Source organism: Mandrillus leucophaeus, unplaced genomic scaffold (assembly GCF_000951045.1).
Source record: "Mandrillus leucophaeus isolate KB7577 unplaced genomic scaffold, Mleu.le_1.0 Scaffold229, whole genome shotgun sequence".
In the NCBI taxonomy this organism is placed as follows: Eukaryota; Metazoa; Chordata; class Mammalia; order Primates; family Cercopithecidae; genus Mandrillus; species Mandrillus leucophaeus.
This window is the reverse complement of record NW_012102354.1, coordinates 1555420-1561738: the sequence shown is the minus strand read 5'-3', so window position 1 is coordinate 1561738 and position 6319 is coordinate 1555420. Positions and strand designations below refer to the sequence as shown.

General features: G+C 35.8%; 1 protein-coding gene and 1 pseudogene across 1 annotated transcript in view; one reads left to right on the top strand and one right to left on the bottom strand.

Moving 5' to 3' along the window:
• The window catches only part of GTF2A1L (general transcription factor IIA, 1-like), an 84260-nt gene that overhangs the window by 26467 nt on the left and 51474 nt on the right, over positions 1 to 6319 (bottom strand). The gene's annotated exons all lie outside the window — the stretch shown is intronic.
• On the top strand, positions 2888 to 5857 carry LOC105540848 (annotated as a pseudogene).

Below are 6319 nucleotides of genomic sequence, written 5' to 3'. Positions count from 1 at the left end.
TAAGTATATTGATTGGAAAGTAGACTGAATAAGTAATCAAAACCCTACCTACAAAGAAAAATCCAGAACCAAATGGCTTCACTAGAAAATTATACCAAACATTTAAAGATGAATACCAATCACCCTCAAACTCTTCCAAAAAATGGAAGAACAAAATATCTCCAAACTTATTTCACGAGGCCAGCATTACCCTGACACCAAAGCCAGACAAAGACAAAACATAAAAATGACAGACCAATACTTCTGATGAATATTCGTGTAAAAATCCTCAACAAAATACTGGCAAATAGATATAATAGCACATTATAAGAATCCTACACCATGGCCAAATGAGATTTATTCCTGGGATGCAAGGATAGTTCAACATAAAAAAAAAATCATGCTGAATGGTAAATCCCTGAAATCTCTTCTCTAAGATTAGAAAGAAGGAAAGGACAAATACTTTCACCACTTCTAATCAACACAGTAATAAAAAAAAGTACTAGCTAGGACAATTAGGCAAGTAAAAGAAATAAAATACATCAAAATTAGAAAGGAAAAACTAAACTAAAATTATCTCTGTTTACAGATGTACTATTCACAATAGCAAAGACACGGAATCAGCCCAGGTGCCCATACATGGTAGACTGAATAAAGAAAATGTGTTACATATATACCATGGAATGCTATGCAGCCACAAAAAAAAGGAGGGGGGGGAATCATGTTCTTTGCAGCAACATGCATACTGTTGAGTGCTATTATATTAAGTGAATTAACACAGGAACAGAAAACCATATACGAGATGTTGTCACTTATAAATTAGGAGCTAAATATTCAGCACATACAGACACAGTGGTGGAAATAATAGACATTGGGGACTCCAAAAAGGGAGAAGAAGTGGGAGCAAGGGCTGAAGAACTATTTTGGGTACTCTGCATAGTAACTGGATGACAGGATCAATCACACCCCAAACCTCGGCATGATGCAATATACCTATGTCACAAACCTTGCACATGTACTCCCTGAATCTTAAATAAAAGTTGAAATGATAAATAATAAAAATTTAAAAATCAAACCAGTGTGTTATTAATGTAAAGACAGGTGTATATACCAATGGGATAAAGATCCCAGCAACAAACCCTTACATAAAAGGTCAATTTTCCAGAAGGGTAACAAGACCATTCAATGTGGAATGGACAGTATTTTCAACAAATCATTTTGGGAAAACTAGGACCACACTGAAAATAATGGAGTTGAACCCTAAATTTACACCATCTACAAAACTTAACTCAAAATGGATCAAAGAGCTAAACATAAGAACTGAAACTATAAATCTCTTAGAGGAAAACACATGGTGAAAATTTCATGACATTAGATTTGAAAATAATTTACTGGATATGACACCAAAAGCATAGGTAACAAAAGAAAAAAATAGATAAAATGGACTTCACCAAAATCAAAAACTTTTGTGCTCAAAAGACACTATTAACACAGAGTAAAGGTGACCCATGAAATGGGAGAAAATATCTGCAAATCATACATCTGATAAGAGGTGAATATCCAGGATATATAAAGAACTACAACTCAACAACAACAAAGCAAACAGTCCAATTAAAAAAAAATGGGCAAAGGACTTGAATAGACTTCTCTCCAAAGAACATATACAAATGGCCAGAAGTACATAAAACAATGTTCAACATCACTAATCATTAAGGAAATACATATCAAAACTACAATATACCACTTCAAATCCCTTAGGGTAGCAATTATTTAAAAAAACAAAACAAAAACAAAAACAGAAAGTAAGTGTTGGTGGGGATGTGGAGAAATCAGACGCTTGTACACTACTGTTGAGAATGTAAAATGGTGCAGCCTCTATGGAAACTGTATGGCAGTTCCTAACAAGATTAAAAGTAGAACTGTCATATGATTTTGCAGCTCCATTTCTCCATCTATATCCAAAAAAATTAAAGACAGGGATTTGAAGAGATATTTGTACACCATGTTTATAGCAGCATTATTCACAACAGTCAAAAGCTGGAAGCAACCCAAGTATCCACAGACACCTGAATGAATACACAAAATGCAATATATGCATACAATGGGATATTATTCAACCTTAAAAAGGAAGTAAGTTCTGACACATGCTACAACATGGAAGAACCCTGAGGCATTATGCTAAATGAAGAAGGGCAAATACTGTCTGATTCCACTTATATGAGGTAACTAAAGTAGTCAAATTCATAGAGAGGGAAAGTAGAATGGTTGTTTGTCAGGGACTGGGAGAGTGAGAAATGGGGAGTTAATGTTTAATACGCATGGAGTTTGAGAAGATGAAAAATTTCTAGAGACAGGTGGTGGTGATAGCTGTACAACAATGTGAATATACTTACTGTCACTAAGCTATACAGTTAAAAATTGTAAAAATAATTTAAAAATAAAATAGTTAAATGGCTAATTGTACGTGTATTTTAGCATGAAAGAAAAATCAAATTTGTAAAAGTCAGTAGTGATATAGTGTCATCTATGTGGCAAAACTGATCAAAGTACTGGTGGCAGGAAAAATCGGCACAACCTCTTTTTAAAATACTGTGGCAATGTACTGCAAACGCCTTAGAAATTTTTAGTTTTTTCTACCTTTTAAAAAATGTATTTTAGGCTAGGCACAGTGGCTCATATATCTGTAATCCCAGCACTTTGGGAAGCCAAAGTGAGACAAGTGCTTGAGGCCAGACATTCGAGACCAACCTGGATAACACAATGAGACTCTGTCTGTCTCCACAAACTAATGAATTAATTAATTAAAAATATATTTTTAAAAATGCAATGCAAATCAAGCTTAAAATAAGAATAAAAATAGTCTTTGCACGCACGGTTTGCTGAGCCCGTTAGTGTGTCTGGCCGAGACATGCCGCAGCCAGGTCCCACTGCCTGCATCCCCTCAACACGTCTCTGTTCTTCAGGAACGTGGCCAAGGACACCAGGTCTGAAGATTTGCGGCGTGAATTTGGTCGTTATTGGTCCTATAGTTGATGTGTATGCTCCACTTGATTTCTACACTCGCCATCCAAGAGGATTTGCTTATATACAATTTAAGGATGTTCGTGATGCTGAAGACGCTTTACATAATTTGGACAGAAAGTGGATTTGTGGTCAGCAGATTGAAATACAGTTTGCCCAGGGGAATTGAAAGACACCAAATCAGATGAAAGCCAAGGAAGAGAGGAATGTGTACAGTTCTTCAGGCTATGATGATTATGACCTGTCTCTTATACACATCTAGATGTGTATAAGAGACAGCAACAAACCCTTACATAAAAGGTCAATTTTCCAGAAGGGTAACAAGACCATTCAATGTGGAATGGACACTATTTTCAACAAATCATTTTGGGAAAACTAGGACCACACTGAAAATAATGGAGTTGAACCCTAAATTTACACCATCTACAAAACTTAACTCAAAATGGATCAAAGAGCTAAACATAAGAACTGAAACTATAAATCTCTTAGAGGAAAACACATGGTGAAAATTTCATGACATTAGATTTGAAAATAATTTACTGGATATGACACCAAAAGCATAGGTAACAAAAGAAAAAAATAGATAAAATGGACTTCACCAAAATCAAAAACTTTTGTGCTCAAAAGACACTATTAACACAGAGTAAAGGTGACCCATGAAATGGGAGAAAATATCTGCAAATCATACATCTGATAAGAGGTGAATATCCAGGATATATAAAGAACTACAACTCAACAACAACAAAGCAAACAGTCCAATTAAAAAAAAATGGGCAAAGGACTTGAATAGACTTCTCTCCAAAGAACATATACAAATGGCCAGAAGTACATAAAACAATGTTCAACATCACTAATCATTAAGGAAATACATATCAAAACTACAATATACCACTTCAAATCCCTTAGGGTAGCAATTATTTAAAAAAACAAAACAAAAACAAAAACAGAAAGTAAGTGTTGGTGGGGATGTGGAGAAATCAGACGCTTGTACACTACTGTTGAGAATGTAAAATGGTGCAGCCTCTATGGAAACTGTATGGCAGTTCCTAACAAGATTAAAAGTAGAACTGTCATATGATTTTGCAGCTCCATTTCTCCATCTATATCCAAAAAAATTAAAGACAGGGATTTGAAGAGATATTTGTACACCATGTTTATAGCAGCATTATTCACAACAGTCAAAAGCTGGAAGCAACCCAAGTATCCACAGACACCTGAATGAATACACAAAATGCAATATATGCATACAATGGGATATTATTCAACCTTAAAAAGGAAGTAAGTTCTGACACATGCTACAACATGGAAGAACCCTGAGGCATTATGCTAAATGAAGAAGGGCAAATACTGTCTGATTCCACTTATATGAGGTAACTAAAGTAGTCAAATTCATAGAGAGGGAAAGTAGAATGGTTGTTTGTCAGGGACTGGGAGAGTGAGAAATGGGGAGTTAATGTTTAATACGCATGGAGTTTGAGAAGATGAAAAATTTCTAGAGACAGGTGGTGGTGATAGCTGTACAACAATGTGAATATACTTACTGTCACTAAGCTATACAGTTAAAAATTGTAAAAATAATTTAAAAATAAAATAGTTAAATGGCTAATTGTACGTGTATTTTAGCATGAAAGAAAAATCAAATTTGTAAAAGTCAGTAGTGATATAGTGTCATCTATGTGGCAAAACTGATCAAAGTACTGGTGGCAGGAAAAATCGGCACAACCTCTTTTTAAAATACTGTGGCAATGTACTGCAAACGCCTTAGAAATTTTTAGTTTTTTCTACCTTTTAAAAAATGTATTTTAGGCTAGGCACAGTGGCTCATATATCTGTAATCCCAGCACTTTGGGAAGCCAAAGTGAGACAAGTGCTTGAGGCCAGACATTCGAGACCAACCTGGATAACACAATGAGACTCTGTCTGTCTCCACAAACTAATGAATTAATTAATTAAAAATATATTTTTAAAAATGCAATGCAAATCAAGCTTAAAATAAGAATAAAAATAGTCTTGCCACGCACGGTTTGCTGAGCCCGTTAGTGTGTCTGGCCGAGACATGCCGCAGCCAGATCCCACTGCCTGCATCCCCTCAACACGTCTCTGTTCTTCAGGAACGTGGCCAAGGACACCAGGTCTGAAGACTTGCGGCGTGAATTTGGTCGTTATTGGTCCTATAGTTGATGTGTATGCTCCACTTGATTTCTACATTCGCCATCCAAGAGGATTTGCCTATATACAATTTAAGGATGTTCGTGATGCTGAAGACGCTTTACATAATTTGGACAGAAAGTGGATTTGTGGTCAGCAGATTGAAATACAGTTTGCCCAGGGGAATTGAAAGACACCAAATCAGATGAAAGCCAAGGAAGAGAGGAATGTGTACAGTTCTTCAGGCTATGATGATTATGACAGATACAGGCATTCTAGAAGCCAAAGTTATCAAAGGAGAAGATCAAGAAGTTGGTCTTCTGATTACAACTATAGAAGATCATACTGTCCTAGAAACAGTAGACAGACTGGAAGACCACGGCGTAGCAGAAGCCATTCCGACAATGACAGATTCAAACACCGAAATCAATCTTTTTCCAGATCAAAATCCAATTCAAGATCACGGTCCAAGTCCCAGCCCAAGAAAGAAATGAAGGCTAAATCATGTTCTAGGTCTGCATCTCACACTAAAACTAGAGGCACCTCTAAAACAGATTCCAAAATACATTATAAGTCTGGCTCAAGATATGAAAAGGAATCAAGGAAAAAAGAATCACCTAGATCCAAATCTCAGTCAAGATCACAGTCTAGGTCTAGGTCAAAATCTAGATCAAAGTCTTGGACTAGTCCTAAGTCCAGTGGCCACTGACAGTATAGACCATGCTCAATTTTAGGCATGTATCATTCATTTACTCATAGTTCGGTTTACTTAAATTATCAGGAATACAATGTTGCAATGATGCTTTAAAAACACTTGTTAGTTTTCCCTGTACCAGGCAACAGTTATAATTAAATGATATGCTGTTGAGAAGCCACTCTTAAGAATCCAGTTTGTCTAATGTTATGGGCAGCTACCAATTTGTAGTGTCTCTATAAAATGAGAAAAAAGATTCTCATTTTTTATGTTTGAAATATTTGGTGAAAAGATGTTGGTTGACCACAATTTGCAATATTGTCTCATTAAAAATAAACTTTCATATTCACATTTGGTAGAACTGTTAACCTAGAAATGTAGCTTGCTAATAAGATAGAGTGATACAAAAGTGAAGTAGTAGCCACAATACAACACTGACTGCTCAGACACATTTAGGTTCAGGGTGGACCTTTATGT